This window comes from Diadema setosum, unplaced genomic scaffold (assembly GCF_964275005.1).
Source record: "Diadema setosum unplaced genomic scaffold, eeDiaSeto1 scaffold_26, whole genome shotgun sequence".
Lineage (NCBI taxonomy): Eukaryota > Metazoa > Echinodermata > Echinoidea > Diadematoida > Diadematidae > Diadema > Diadema setosum.
The window spans coordinates 267,838-284,036 of NW_027307653.1; the positions used below are offsets into that span (position 1 = coordinate 267,838).

The 16,199-nt window shown below is 40.1% G+C and overlaps 1 pseudogene; it reads left to right on the forward strand.

The window, feature by feature from the left end:
• Positions 1-16,199, forward strand: part of LOC140245738 (eukaryotic translation initiation factor 2D-like) — a 335,728-nt pseudogene that overhangs the window by 82,509 nt on the left and 237,020 nt on the right.

Genomic DNA, 16,199 nt, shown 5'->3' on the forward strand with positions numbered 1-16,199 from the left:
GACTGTTCGGAGGTGTTTTTCAATTACGTTTTGCCAGAATTAAGCAACGAAACTAACGTGTGAACGAATGATGATTTAAATCGTATAAATGTAATCGTGTTTATAATCGTGTTTCAAATTAAGCAAACTCGGGACGTGTAAAAAGGCCCTAAGTCACATTTGGTCTGGGTTTAAAGCATTGTATTCATTACGGTGCAGTTTATCACCAATTCTGAACGGGGGCGACCGAATCAAATCTGGAAATACCACCTCGTTACATCCGAGCGATGATGTTATATTTCCTTCGTTATCAATCATTCAAATCGACATCGGTGTAACCGGAATCTCGCTATGATAGAACTGGTTTTAAGCTTGGTGCCTTGTCATGAAATATAACGTGTACAGAAAATCGAGACCTCCAAATTATCATCGTTAAAATCGGTACGTAAAGCTAGACAAGTTTAGTGTCGCTTGTAATATGAATCAAACACGTATATGTGTCGATAATTAAATTTTATCAAGCTCGTTAAAACGGGGTTTCCCCGTGTAAAGTAGTTTGAATAGTAATAATAATAAGGTCTTATTTTAATACCCAGGGTAGCTCTTCAGTGTTGCCACTGATCTACCAGAGGGCCCTGCCATTATTATTACCCCAGCGTTGCCAGGTACCCATTTATACACGTGGGTCGAGAGGAACATGGTGGGTAAAACATCTTGTCCAAGGACGTAAGCGCTGGGCGGGGTTTGAACTCGGGTCCTCCGGGCGGGAGTCGGGAGTCTTATCCACTATGCCACAGTATGCATTGAGTTTTAATAATCCAATCACTACATTTAGCTATGGAAAATGAAATTGTGATTTGAATTTCATTTCATTTTTTTAATATAATGGTCTTTACATTTTTTCCCAATATCTCTTGAAGCAATTTCATAATGCTTCATTATACTTTAAGATAGGGCCTGTAGTGGTAAGCAATCCAAAACTCGTTTAAAAGAGGGCAGAATTGAGGTTAAAAGTGAACTGTACATCCACATCATTTTGCTCTCAGGAAAGCTGGCGATGAATCAGAACCTCCACAGATTAATCCGAAAGTCAGAAACCAGCCCGGAGCAGAGACGAATGATGAAAGTGATACAGATATAGGAGGGGACAGTCGCGGACAAAGTGAGCAGAGAACAACGACAGAGGGTGCAGAAACGAAAGGAGCAGTCTGCGGAGAAAACACGAGAAATGGAGAAAGTGGAGATGGTGTGGCTGAGGAGATGTCGTCCATGTCATTGGATCCTTGTGAAGGAGCCGTCGGAGGATTTGATGAAGGGGCGCAGGGAGAGGAGGAGAACGAGGAGGAGATGAAGGAGGACTATGGGCTGTCTCAGACTGGTGAGTGTCTGTGCTATAAATTAACCGATGATTTTTTCATTCATTGAAGGCTGTAATGTGTTTGATATGTGTCATGCTCATCTCCCAGATGAGAGCATGATTCCAGCCATGCCAGCTATTATTCTGCAGGACTGTGAAGAGACCGCGGAACTGGGGAGAGAACAATGACCTTCACACACTCCCATCCCCACAGCTCCCCCCCCCCCCCCCGAAAAACGTTGCGCGGTCCCTGCTGTGGATGTGTTACTATGGAGACAGTTTATGTGGAGATAAACAGGACTATAGATATGCTTAATTCCACCCGAATGACAGTTGATTAGCATTATCTATTTGGCACTGTGCAGTTTAATGTTATTGTATCCCCCGAACAGAGTTCGGAGGATACTATGGATTTGGCCTCGTTGCGCCGCGTCCGCGTCCGCGTCCGCCGCAGAAATTTTGTTGCCATGTGAGCGCTCTACTGTCTGCAGTTCTTCTTCAATCATCTTTAAATTTAGCATGAAGGTGTACTATGGTAAGACAAAGAAGCCTATTGTTTTTGGTGATGGCGCTCTTGCTTGTTCCGTCTTTATACATGAACAGGTAAATTTAACAGGGTCTCCTTGTGTGTGCGACGCTGGCCTTGTTTCTCGACCGATTTTTTTTTTTTTTTTTTTCGTTTTCAAATTTGGTATGTAATTGTAAATGTATCATAGTCAAATCTATACACCTATACCTATTGATAATGCTGCTCTCACTGTTCCACCTTTTACAGGGTCAAAGGTCACCATGGTCATGTCAAAATTTGCAGAAGTGCTTATTTATGCAATAACTTGATTGTTAAAGGCAGCCGGTCGTCGCAGGCGATTCGCAACTCAGTAGAAAAGCACGACAAGCTGCTCCTCCCGTTATTGTACCCCCGTACGTACCGAATGCCGAACACGACGCTACGCAGCGCACCAGCGAAAACCAGATGGGGCACGAGCGCCGTGCGAGCTGTCCACTGTAATTTCAACATGGACGCCCGAATACCTACCGAATGGGGCCGAATGGGTGCATGCACAAAACCGCACAACAGCCATGCGCATGAAAATCTCTCCCGGTCTGCGACACAACAAGTAGTGAGAGCTGTCGGGTGTACGTACGTACGTATCTGGCTCCAGTCTCTGTTTATATGCACTATGGTGCCAATTTCAGCAATCTAAGCAATAATATTTCAAAATGTCTTAAAATATTATATAACAATATCATAAATTATTCATATATTACGTTGTTTAATATTTGGTATTTATGAATATGCTTTGATGAAGAAATATTAAAACTCTAAGCTTCATGTATAGCAAGTTGCAATGCATATGGCCATATGGCAGGTTGTTATGATCTCATCGTGCAATGTTGTCTGCTGCATGTGTTATACGTACAGCTTACAGTACGTTGGGCCGGATCGTAACATAACAAAGTTGATAGAAAGTCGTCGGTACCGGTAGGTCAATATCAGTATTGTGTGTGGTATATGCGTGTACTATTTGCAATAAAAAGTGCTGTACTGTTTCGGCTTAGCCTTGGCTTTGGTTTAGTAATGAAACCTCACAATGGAGATCAAACAGCCGTCCAACTCGAGGCAACGTATCTACTTGTTTGACGAGTGGAGAACGCAGAGAGACGTGTTCTTAGCTGGAGGACAAGTAAGAAACCAGAGGGGGAGGCTTCAGCGTCAGCGTGCCGATGAAAAATTTGCTTTCCACTTGCTGGAGTTGCTTGAACAGTTTTGCAGGAATTTTTATTTAGAATGTGCAAATTCGTGTGGAATTGTGTTGCCACGGCTTACGCCAATCAAGCAACCCCAGCTGGCCAAGTCAACAACTTCAAGGAATCCAGATCCAGATGATGTGTAAGTAGAAGTCTACACATGAATCAATGATTGAAGTGGGATGACTTTTTCTAATCTAGTATCAGTAACTTTAGGGCATTTGCGTTTGATCGACAAGTAGGCCTATTTTTCTATGTATAATTCCGCGAAAAACTTCTCTAAGTTCTCATTTATGTCAAATTATGATAATGCCGTAATTGAAATGACATTTGCTGGGTCAGTTTAATGTCATTAGTCCCATTAAATGAGAAGTTTTTCATATCAATCATGTTATGCAAATTCCCCAAGAATATGATTTAGGATTTGCAAATAAATAAAAAAAAAATGAATAGATCTATCGCAAGCTCCATCATACATGTAGTCTAACCCAATAGATCTGGTAGAACTCTAACGTTTAAACAGGGGAACTTTAGGTTCAAAGATGATAGATCTAACAATAATAGATTCTAGTTTAGGCCCTACTTCGACTTGAAGGTATGTCGGTTGGTGCACGGCCCCCTTCTACCACGGCCACAGATACACTGTGCAGTGCAACTGTGGCCGTTGACCCTGCACGGGCACAGTCGATTCCCCGTCCTGAATTTACACACGCCAGGGCAAGTATGGTTGGACCTACTACTAATCGACCGCCTAATGTTTATCTGCTTGATAAGAATATTTAACACTGAAATTCACGTAAAAAAACTTGACCTACGTGATTGAGAAAATCCAGCTCTATCAAATGCCGTTGTTCCGTTTTCGATTCGAAGTTTCAGTGCAAAAATATCGCCGACGAACTTGCGTGGCCTCATTTCAGCTCCCCGCGGTAAATCGCGTTATTAGGATCGACCGCTGTTTTTGCATTGACAATGCACGCAAACCGAGTTGTATTGAACACCGTGTTGTACGAAGCTTTTTAGAAGCCTTTTAGAAACTTCCATAGACATTACATTGTGCTGTCATTACGATTCGGTGAAAATATTCATTTGAAATTTTGTCCTTGATTAAAACCATTAATGAACAATGAATTATCGCGTTTTCCCACACCATCCTCATCTACATTCAAAGCCAATCCATTTTTATGCGCTTTGCGCGCAGAGAAGTGCGTACTAAGTGTTCAGTGCGCGAATTACACACGGTCGGTTTCAATAAGGGTGGTCGATATGTAGTAGGGCTACCATACAAGACACAGGGTCTCCGACCCAATCGTCCGCGTTCAGAATGGACAACTCGGCGGTAATATCCGCTACCCATGACGATGTCGTCCATGATGGCCACCCTACCTATATATAATCTGATCTGACGATTACAGTGTAGTTAACGAGTGACGACGATCGACGGTGCGATGAAGAGAAGGCGTACACTGTAGTCGTACGAAGTATAGGCAGCTAGCTACTACTGAGTATAGCTCATGCGAACATTGCATCACACAGTACATACAGTATACCATACATTCAATTCACATTACACAAAACGTACTCCCCGCGCTCAGATCAATCAAGCGAGCAAATGAGATATAGCGCGATACATTGCTTTAGGGATGTCTTGCGCACACACACATTTCGCTTCGTAGCAACTTCGGAAGCGAGTTTACGTGCTGCCACCTGCGGCTGAAATATGTCCATGTATCCTCGCGACTGGGTGTCTTTAAATAATCAGTGGATTTTGTTCAGACTTACTAAGGAGATGTATAGGTGTATAGGTCTATCAGCCACATTTCTTATCAGATTTTCTTCAAATTTGGCAAAAAGGTGCATTATAGTGAAATGAAGATGCCCATATTGATTTTGATGGTTGCGCCCTCGCTTGTTCCGTCTTTATTTATTTATTTATTGAAACATATCTATACAGGATAAAAAACGATCAGCAAAAAGCTGTTTTGCATCGAAGTCCTGTGTAAAAACAATGCATTTTCCTGCACAGGGGATACTGTAAAAGAGAGAGCATCAACAAACCAAAAAATAAGAATCATTTTCCAACAGATTTAGAACAAAAAAGGTCTGCCGGAGTGGGATACAAATGCACAATTCGTTAAAAAATGCTGAGTTTTTGGAGTATATGCTGCCCACTATTCACACTAATCAAAATCAATATACACAATACTGAAACACGCAGTTTTCAGCAACCCGATTTATACAGCACCAGGCACTCAGTCAAACCCACAGTTCACACACAGCACACTCAGTTACACACATACACACATACACGCAAACACACACACACACACGATCACACACACTATCACAGACACACTCACACATACACTATCACAGACAAATCACACACGCCCACACACAATACACACTCGAGCACACACTCGCACCACATGCAGTGATACAACACAGGATCACATAGGTAAATAAACTCACACAGACAATGCACACATACATAATACATATTCTAGAAACACACGTAATATACAGTAATACGACACTGGCGATGGGCATTATCCATTGTACATAAACGTGTCAAACAATGCGACATAACCACCTACATTTCGATATGTAGGCCTACTGAAATACAGAGATGAAATATGGGAGGTGACTGGTAAAAAATGACAGTCCGGCAGTTCCAAATAATCATCATAACAATAAATCAATCAATGAAAAGAATAAAACCATACATAATGAAATATCTAAGAAACCTCCTGTGCAGGAAAAGCTCACAAAATTCAAATGAAGGAAAAGAAAAATGAAATATGTACAATCAGCATTCAATGCATGACATAGGCAAAATAGATATGTAGTGACGGCTGTACATACATTTCAAATCACTGAATAACTAAGAGTCTTAAAAAAGGTACGTTTATAAAACCTTTTAAAAATCAAAAGAGTTGGTGCATTTTGCAATTCAGTGCGAAGAGAATTCCAGGCAATGGAGCCCGAGTATCTGAAAGATTGCTTTAACATTTCATTGTTTAGTTTCAGTAATATTACATTTAACGATTTTGCGTTTCTTGTGTTTATGCCATGTCTATCAAAATACATTTCTACTTCATTGCAAAGCCTGACTGGTGCTGTACCGTGAATGCACTGATACATGAGCATACAAAGAAAATAATCACGTCGGGTTTTCAGGCTTTGCCATTTCAATTGCTTAAACAATTCAGTCACGCTCATATCACCATAGCCAAACTGTTTGGAAACTACACGGGCAGCTCTTTTTTGAATGCGGCGTATAGATTCACGATTTTTTGCGGAGCAGTTTCCCCACACAGAACAAGCATAGTCAAAACATGGTTGAATGGTAGACTTGTATGAGATGTTAAGTAACCGAGTGTCAAGGGTGCTACTAAGTCGTCGTAAAGATAACACTTTATATGCTAAACTTTTACACAGCTGTTTTACATGATTATCCCAAGTCAAATGGCTGTCTAAATTGACTCCCAAGTATTTTACACAATCGACTTGTTTAAGTCGGGTTCCATTTAGATTCACATTTAAATCCTTCATAATAGGTCTCAAACGTGAGGATACAACCATTACAATTGTTTTATCAGCATTAATTTTCAATCTGTTATTTTTATACCAGCTATATATTTCATCAGTACAGGCTTGGAGCCTTATTTCAACATCATTCACATTTTCCCACAGCTGTAAATTGCAACGTCGTCAGCGTATATAATGCAGATACCTGAATTAACACTCTGAGTTATATCATTGATAAAGAGCAAAAAGAGTATGGGTCCAAGAACTCCACCTTGAGGAATTCCTATTGTAACTTTGTTTGGCTTTGATAGCTTTCCATTCAAAAATACTACTTGTTTCCTTCCTTTCAGGTAACTCTCAAACCAGCATAATTCAGTGCCATAAACTCCATGATATTGCAATTTCAAAAGAAATAATTCATGTGAGATTGCATCAAAACATTTGGATATATCTAGGAAACACACTGCCACTACTTCACGAGCATTTAAAGCTTCAAGCCAGTCATCAGTTACTCTGTGCAAACATGTAACAGTAGAATGATGTTGTAAAAATGCTGACTGTTCAACAGTAATCAGTTTATGATGAAGTAAATAAGAAATGAACTGTTTTGGACAAATTTCTCAAGAATTTTTGCAACGTGAAAAACAACCGAGATCGGTCTGTAATTTGACAAAACTTCTTTATCTCCATTCCCTTTGTAGATAGGGGTGACTCGGGCGAATTTCCAGTCTTCAAATACAAATCCACTCTTTAACGAAAAATTTAAAATACCGGTCAAAGTTTTAGATTTATATAATGCCGCAATATTAAAAAGTTTACTATCTATATCTAAAATATCTAAATTACTGTCTTTGGGCAGTTCAAGTAAAATTTTTCGTACATCATCCTCTTGTATATCAGAGAATCTAACTTCGTAAGGGCATTTCGGGTTTTTCCAAGATGATGATACATTATCAAAAGAATTAGAAATTTTCTGCCCAACATTTACAAAAAAAAAATAAAAAATAAAAGAATAATTCGATTCATCAACAATTATATCATTATGAACACTATTCGCCAGTACTTCGAATTACCCGTGGCTCTATGTAATTCCTTCCAAAGTTTCTTAGGGGTGTTTTTATACGTTTCAGAAACTGATGCTAAATACGCTTTCGTTGATTTACGAATTGCATTAGTGACAATATTTCGTTGTTTCCGATATTCATCCAAAGAAATAACACATGTAGCCTTACGTTTAACAACAATCGTTTAAGGTAATCTCTCTTATACATCATACCAATAATTTCTGATGTTATCCATGGATTATATCTATCCTTTATTCGAATATATTTGATTGATGCATGTTTATCACAAATTTTCAAAAATACATTTATCCAATTTTGTCAAATATCATCACAAATAATTTCAGATGAAAAATCTTGATGATTTGTCAGAACATCACAACTACATATATTAACAAAATTATCACAGTTAAATTCACTGTAATCTCTGAAACGGGCAGTTTATGGCCTGAGTTTCGAGCTGAACACTTAACACATGTAAAAATCATGTAATGATCACTTTAGCGAGATCTGTGCAACATCAGTTATAACATGGATCTCAGGTATTGTAGTAAATAATAAAGGTCAATACACGTAGAAGAGGAGGCGGTAACGCGCGTTGGCTTGTGGACAAGCTGATGTAAAGAAAAGAGGCATTCTAATGCATAGATTTGTGAGTTATTTCCACCACTATAATCAACATTAAAATCACCCAAAATGATAAGTTCCTTGTTATCTATTAATAATTTCTCAAACATATTGGTACATATTTCAAAAAACTCATTACCAGCATTAGGCGGACGATATATACAACTTACCAATAAATTCATTTTCTTACATTTCAGTTCAATTAATTCTGATTCAATATCATATTCCGCAATAAATTCACTTCTATCGGTTGTAGTTAACGAACTTCTAACATATACACAAACACCTCCTCCTCTTTTACACACACGGTCCTTTCTTATGATATTATAACCCTCTATCAGAATCTCATGATCTCCACTTAGTTCATGGAGCCACGTTTCGGAAATACACAAAATATCAAAATTAAATGTTATCAAAATACACCGAATTTCATCTATTTTGGGCAGAAGGCTGCACACATTGATGTGCTACTTTCAATCCGGTAGCATTTTCCAGATGGGTACTAATCAAATGATTTGCTTTATTCTCACGACTTATACTGGGGAGCGAGTTAACATTGGGGTGACGTATTTTCAGCCCACGTAAATTTGCATTTGGAATAATTATGATCATGCACCTACCAGGTGTTCATATACTTGTCCATCAGAGTTCAGTGGTTGGGGTTCAGCAGCCGTTTGGCGGTCTCCAGACTCTCCATCCAATCTCGAGGGAATACCCTCCCTTTCGGTCTCCGACGGAATTTCTGATGGTGGCCGGTGCTGCCAAAAACTCGGCGATGATTCATCATCGGTGATAAGCGACGTGTTTCCGCAAATGTGTGCTATGTAGTTTATAGCGAGAGCACGAAATGCCAAAGCCATTTAGATGTACGCCATCTACCGACAGGTGTGAGCGAGGGTCGATGTTGCTGTTGTCGATGAATGACCAGCCTTGCTCATTGGCTAGAAGTTTGAGACCTCTGTTTACATCTTCCACTTTGCTGAACTCTTTTGTTGTTTCATTTGCGCGATGTATGATCGATGAGAGTGTGATGGCAGAAGCACTTGTCTTCTCGACTGTCTGGTCAGCCAGAGAAGCTAATTTGGCAATCACCTCGTTGTCATCGTCATGGGGTAGATTGTTCATCCCCAGATGGAGGAGTATTTCATCAGGCTGATGTTGCTTGGCCGCTGCACATGTCGCCTCAAACGCATCCTCTATCCGCGCACCGGGAAGAAATTTGCTTGCAACTCGTCGTCGCTTTGATAATCTCGAAGGTGCTATCTTTTTTTTTTTTTGTCATTGAGTCACCAATGATCAGTAGAGAGGCTCCTTCTGAAGTCACAGATTGGGATGTGATTAGCGAGGCATGCTGTACTTTGTGTTTGTCACGGTAAGCTCTCAGCTGTTTGTCAACGCTAGGATATTGGGCAGATGTTTGATGCTCCCCCGTTGAAGTGGTACGACCATTGATTCTCTCGGTTACAAGACGGTCACTTTCATTGTTTCAGAGTTAGTGCATTGACGAGCACCCGAAGATCATTCAGTTCTTTCGAGAGGCGTTTGACTTGAAGTGATAAATTCTGGAGACACATTGAAGAATCCACGGGGCTATGGTCATTGTCATGGGCGTTGGGACTGTCAGACATGACAATAGGGCTAGCAGGTGTGGCGTTGTTGCTGATCCGATTTGGGGGGGGGGGGGGATGACCGGTCGCCCTGAATGGATACACTATCTAACAACGTATTGTCGAAAAGAATTCCATTGGAAGTGACCCTGCTGAAATGGTGGCGGCCATTTTGGATTGCTATACTGCTGTAATGTCTAGCTATTTCCACATTTAGATTTGCATATCATTTTCAGTTCTCCAGTTAGATACTCTATCTGCTCCTCTTCCAGTGCTACATCCCCAATGTCATGTTTCAGGAGATGATGTAACACAGTGTATATACTATCATTGGTAATATGTTTCGGGAGCTTACAACGGAAGTCTTCAGTTCCGGGTTTTCCATAGAAAGTGTTAGTTTTCAAAGAATGTTTGCGTTTTGATTTCGCCATGGTATTTCACAGTGGGATAATATCAAAGATTTCCCCTATAATTATCTTAGGTTCCTCCCATCTAATTGTTATTCCATCCAAACAGACGCGTTGGTAGAAGCCAAATGATGATCACGCGCGCAAATATGCCCTCAATGCGCACTCCTCCACACACCCCCTGTAATTACAACGCAAGAGCTCCGTGCGCACACTATGCGGTCTTTGATTACAACCCTTCATCTACGCACGCGAAGAGCTCACATAAAAGGACAAAATTCCCCGAAGATCGCCTTTATTTCTTTTTTTTTTCCTCTGAATTCTACGGATACCATGGCAACAAGACTCAACCGGTCCTCGGTTACCGAAGACGGTAAGCATCGTTGTGGCCGAGAGAAAAAAAAAAAAAACAACTCTGTAATGCGTGATATCGGAGTAGTTAATGACACTCTTTGGTATCATTGAGTTTTCCATTAACTTTCACACTTAATTACACGCTCAGAATACCGATTTGTAATTAAAGGGAGGAGTGTTGGAACCCAAAATGCAAAAGTACTATTTCATGAAGTGAAACAGGCAAAAACAAGGGCCAATGCCTATGAAAGGACTAAGCAATGAAAAAGAATCGATGAAAAATACGGCATTATGAAGATATCTATGATTTTGTTGAAGAGCGTTACATGTAACGCTTGTCAAAATCACAGGGGGTCGGCTTAGAGGCTCTCCGTTCAAGTGTTGTTTTTGCCTCCCTCTTTTGTCCGATTTTGGCACAGCGTTGATTTATTGCCTTCTCCTCGGCGAAAAGCAAGCCCAAGACATCGCCGCGATCGCGAGGCGAAACCCGGGTGCCTGTTCACTGGCTAGCGAGCGTTATCGGTAGCGGTGCATTTCCCGGCATCCGCCCGGCAGCTAGCTAGCACGGGTCCGCTCGAACTCTGCTGGCTGCGTATAGGCTTACTTACCGTACCACTCCATCCACACAACAATGGAGCCGTAGGAGGTGAGCGAGAGATCTGTCTCCAAGAAGAGGAAGACCATGAAAACCAGTGACAGAGTATGGAGATGGCGACAGAAAAATAAAATGAAGTCAACCCCAATTCCCCTCAAGACACTAAGGCCCGAATTCACGAAGGTGGTACAAATGAAACCATGGTTTAAACCGTGGAGAAAATCTATGGAGCGCCAAGTGTCGCATGGAATATTTCGTTACGAAATCAGTCATTTCGTCAATGAAATGATTATTTTGTAACGAAATGACAACGTTTGGTAACTAAATGAACACTTCGTCCACGAAATGATAATTTCGTCAACGAAACGGTCATTTTGTCGACGAAATGACCAATTTCGTAACGAAATATACCGTGCGACACTTGGCACTCCACAGTCTTTGTCCATGGTTTAAACCATGGTTTCATTTGTACCGCCTTCGTGAATTCGGGCCTAAGGGGCTGAACGACAGAGATGTCATTGCACTTCTGCTGGATCGGTAATAAATTTGTGAAACTCGGAAGACTTCATTCAGTTCAGTGTGAGTAACAACTTTTAACAGTTAACTTCAGTTAGGACCTACAATGTTAGTGTAACATTGCTGATAGAGATGTCACTTAGCATGCTTAGAGGATCTACACACAACGTAGGCCTAGATTAGTAGTTTTGTTAGGTGTCCTATGCCACACCCTAACATGTTTCTATTACGGTAAACTAAAAGATATATCACAATTTGCCTGAGATTTTTACTCACATGTGAAGAAAGGCTACATGCAGATTCACAAAGCCAAAGGTGTACCGGTATTCAGAATGCGATTGAGGTAGTATGGTAGGTATCCTAACGTTAGACCAATGTTCTACCACTCCTAGTCCGAGGCCCTTTTTCTCTGCCAATATATTAGATAACTGGACATTTTTTTTTTTTTTTTTTTTTTTGCGTAATGACATATCCCAAATTTGGCTCAACAGTTCTCCTTTTTGAAATGTGCTTCTGGCAATTGCACAAAATCGCTGTTCACATTAAGAAATGGCACGCTTAAGTGTTTTGCATGTAAATACGCGAATTCCTATTCTACCATTCTGGATTATGTTGCCCTATTCTACCTTCATGTCAAATTATGGGTCTCAAAATGTCGAAATAAGAAAGTTCCGACACTCATCAGAACTGCGGTTTGTTACAAATCGGCGATAGGCGAGAAATCCAATTTTACGAAACGACACTGAATGAGTGAAAGTGTCAGCGAAGAGCTGCGTAGAGTGATCATCTGGTCACTCTCGGTTTTTACAAATAGTTTGTGGAGAGTCAACCGTGTATTATGTTGTCACGGCAGCTATGATCGGACCAAAAACGTGAATTCACATGTTTGGTAAGGTACCTAATTATTGTCTCCGGTACACATGGCATTGCAAAAATGTTGATTGAAGTGTATCTATTGTGCGTATACATAAGTGGCTAATGGCGTAATGCATTGTAGCGCAGTTCACTCAGTCCCTAGTGTAGTGGTTAATGGTGTATGCTTTGTAACACAGGAGGTGCTAGTTGTTGAGAAAGGTCTGTCAGATATTATTGTGGGTATCTTTTGTAGGGCAACAGCCAGCATCACATTCAAGGACCATCCTGACTAGGCAGCTCAGTGAAGCCAGTGACATCCCCTCTCGTCAATTGAGACCAGCCCTCCCAGCTACCGAGCTTGATGTCAGAAGCCAGTGAAATTCCCTCTCGTCAGTTTCGACCAGCTACCCAGCTCGGTGAAGCCAGTGACATCCCCTTTCATCAGTTGAAACCAGCCCTCCTAGCTAACCAGCTTGATGAAGCCAGTGACATCCCCTCTCGTCAGTTTCGACCAGCTATACGCAGCTTGGTGAAGCCAGTGATGTCCCCTCTCATCAGTCGAGACCAGCCCTCCCAGCTACCCAGCTTGATGAAGCCAGTGACATCCCCTCTTGCCCATTGAAACCAGCCCTTGCACTAGTACAAAAGGTTTGTACAAACTGTCTTAATTACCTGGTACATTTTGTTTTAATACACCTAGATCCAACAACTGGTTTGAAACTGCAAATGAAAATTAATGTTGATATTTAGTAAACAAAACATCAATAAATTGTTCGATTTAACTCTGTGTTCTCAAACGATGCTGTTATTATTCTTGCTGTAATAATTGATAACATTTTTTTAACTCATAGCTGTGGTAGTGGTTAATAAGATTATGGTTGTCTTGATCATTACTTTTAGGGTTACAAGTTACATAGTTTGTACATTGCAGCCACATATAGGCCTCCTATATGATTGTATGTGGAATTACAGACCCCCAAATCCCATGCATGTGGCTGGATTTAAAGACATAGGCCCTATATGAGGTTGTATCCATAGGGCCTACTTTGTAGATGCACAATGAGAGGCTGAGGTCATCCCGACGTCATGTGCAGTGTCAACTCATCAAAAATTTGGCTAGGGTCTGTAGGTCTTATTTTCCTTTTTTGCTATTTAACTTCTAAAGTAGACAGTCTATTTCTAACATATTTCATGGAGTTTTCTCTGTTGCATATATGTGAGGACTACAATATATAGCTACCTGGTAGACTCTACACTGAAATAAAAGGGATAGCAAGTTCTGTGACTAAATTTACAGGGTGGTGAAAAACTAATGCGACTATCCTAATTGTAAGTCAGTGTTAATGCCTTTCATTGTGTCTGATATACAGATGAACTCCTGTCCAGATGCCCCTGTGAAATGGAAAAGGACAAGTTCGTGAATGCCGTTGCCTTCTCCAATTAGTTGTGGAGGAAAATGCTACTCTGAGGAAAGGACTTGGGTCAGATTGAAGTGGATCAAAACCTGGTGAGAGTGCTGACAGATATTGATTTTATCAGAGCCTGGGCAGATGTTAGAAGATAACAGGTTACATGATGAAGACGTCCCTTTGACATGCATATTTGGGAATTTTTATGTAAATATCATAAATAAAGTGGGCTACTAAGTATTTTCATTGGACTTTCAGCATCTAACATAATTACTTTCATCAGTACTAAACTTGTCATTGCTTGAATGTTAGTCATTAAAGAGAATATTTACTATATGTAATACTGAATAGTTAATTGAGTCTATATGAGTAGTAAAATAATTTTTCATTGTAAATGTGTAGTAGTTACTATATTACCAACATTCAGTCATTAGATGAGAGATCAATAGAATGTGCTTGTTGGCCTCTATTGCAGTGGAACAGCTAGCATCACATCCAAGTGCCATCCCAGATATCCAGGTTGTTGAAGCCAGTGACACCCCCTCTCGCCAAATAAGACTGCCTCTTCTAGGCTATACGCAGCTCAGCAAGACCTGTGACATCCATCTCGCCAGTGGAGACCAACCCTCTCTGCCACCAAACTCAGTGAAACCAGTGACATCCCCTCTCATCAATCAGAACCAGCCCTCCCAGCTACTTAGCTCCATGAAGCCAGTGACATCCCCTCTCATGTTCTTCTTTGTGGTTGGCAAATGTTTGAAAACTGAACTTGGATGACGTCAATATCATAATTATGTTGAGTGCATCCAAGTGATGGCAATGATAATAGCTCTGACACCAGCTCTTCCTGTAGGCCTACTGTCAATTTATGCTTTCATTGTGTATAATAGCAAAAGACATGTTAGTAATGAAAAAGCTGCACCTTTGTACCAGGATTGTTGGGGATTCTGATAAATGCACATTGAACATGAATAACATCAATTCCAATCATAGACCTACATTCATGTGATGGCAGTGATAACTGATATGACACTACATTCTTATTTCTGAACTCTCTATTTCTGTCTTTTCTGTGAGGTAACAACAAACATGTTAGTACTCAAATGTGTGAATCAGAATGAAACATTGAATTGATTGCATAGAAAATTTGTTCTTGCCCCATGTGGCAAGTAGGGAATATAAATCCTGTAAACTCCTAAACTGCATGTGTTTAAATTGTTACTGGAAACTGAACGGGTTGCAATATCCAGGCACAAAGTGTTTTGTCCTTTTATGTTTTCATTTGGTCTTTTTTTCCCCCTGTGTTTCCCAGGTGTTTCATTGGTGAAAAGCTACAATTACTCCGTTACGATAAAATATTGCGTCAGTGTTTTAAAGTGAACTTAAGCAGGGCTGTCATGCACAGCAGTGTACATCACTGAAAGGGCCTTTCACACATTTCATTATTGCTCTAATTGTTATTATTATTATTATTACTACTACTATTGTTGTTATTGCTGATGTTTTTATTACTATCATCATCTTCATAATGATTTTTATCCTCATCATCATTTATGTGATCACTGATATCATGCCATGTGTTACATTCAAGTGGCACACCAGGTCCTACACAGTAGAATAGTCCATCAGCATTTTGGAAGACACTTTTTCAGCACATAATTTTGTGATAACTCTGTCAAATCACATTATTATGAGGACAATATTTTTGTGGTAAATGGAGTTTGTGCCCTTGTAATATTCATTGCATCTATATTTTACAGCCAAAAAAAAAAGTATGAATTTTGATAAACAAATGTGTTGGAAGTACTTCAAACAAGATGTTCAGTTTTCATTCACATAGATATAAAAATACATTGTAATATACATTTTGGTAGGTCCCTACATGATGTTCTACTGATATAATTGTATACGCTAAAACCCTAAACCGAATGGCCCAAATTCACGAAGGTGGTACAAATGAAACCATGGTTTAAACCATGGACAAAAATCATGGAGTGCCAAGTGTCGCACCAAATATTTCGTTACGAAATTGGTAATTTCGTCGACAAAATGGCCGTTTCGTTAACGAAATTATTATTTCGTGGACAAAATGTTCATTCAATTACAAAATGTTGTCATTTCATTACAAAATAATCATTTCATCGACCAAATGACT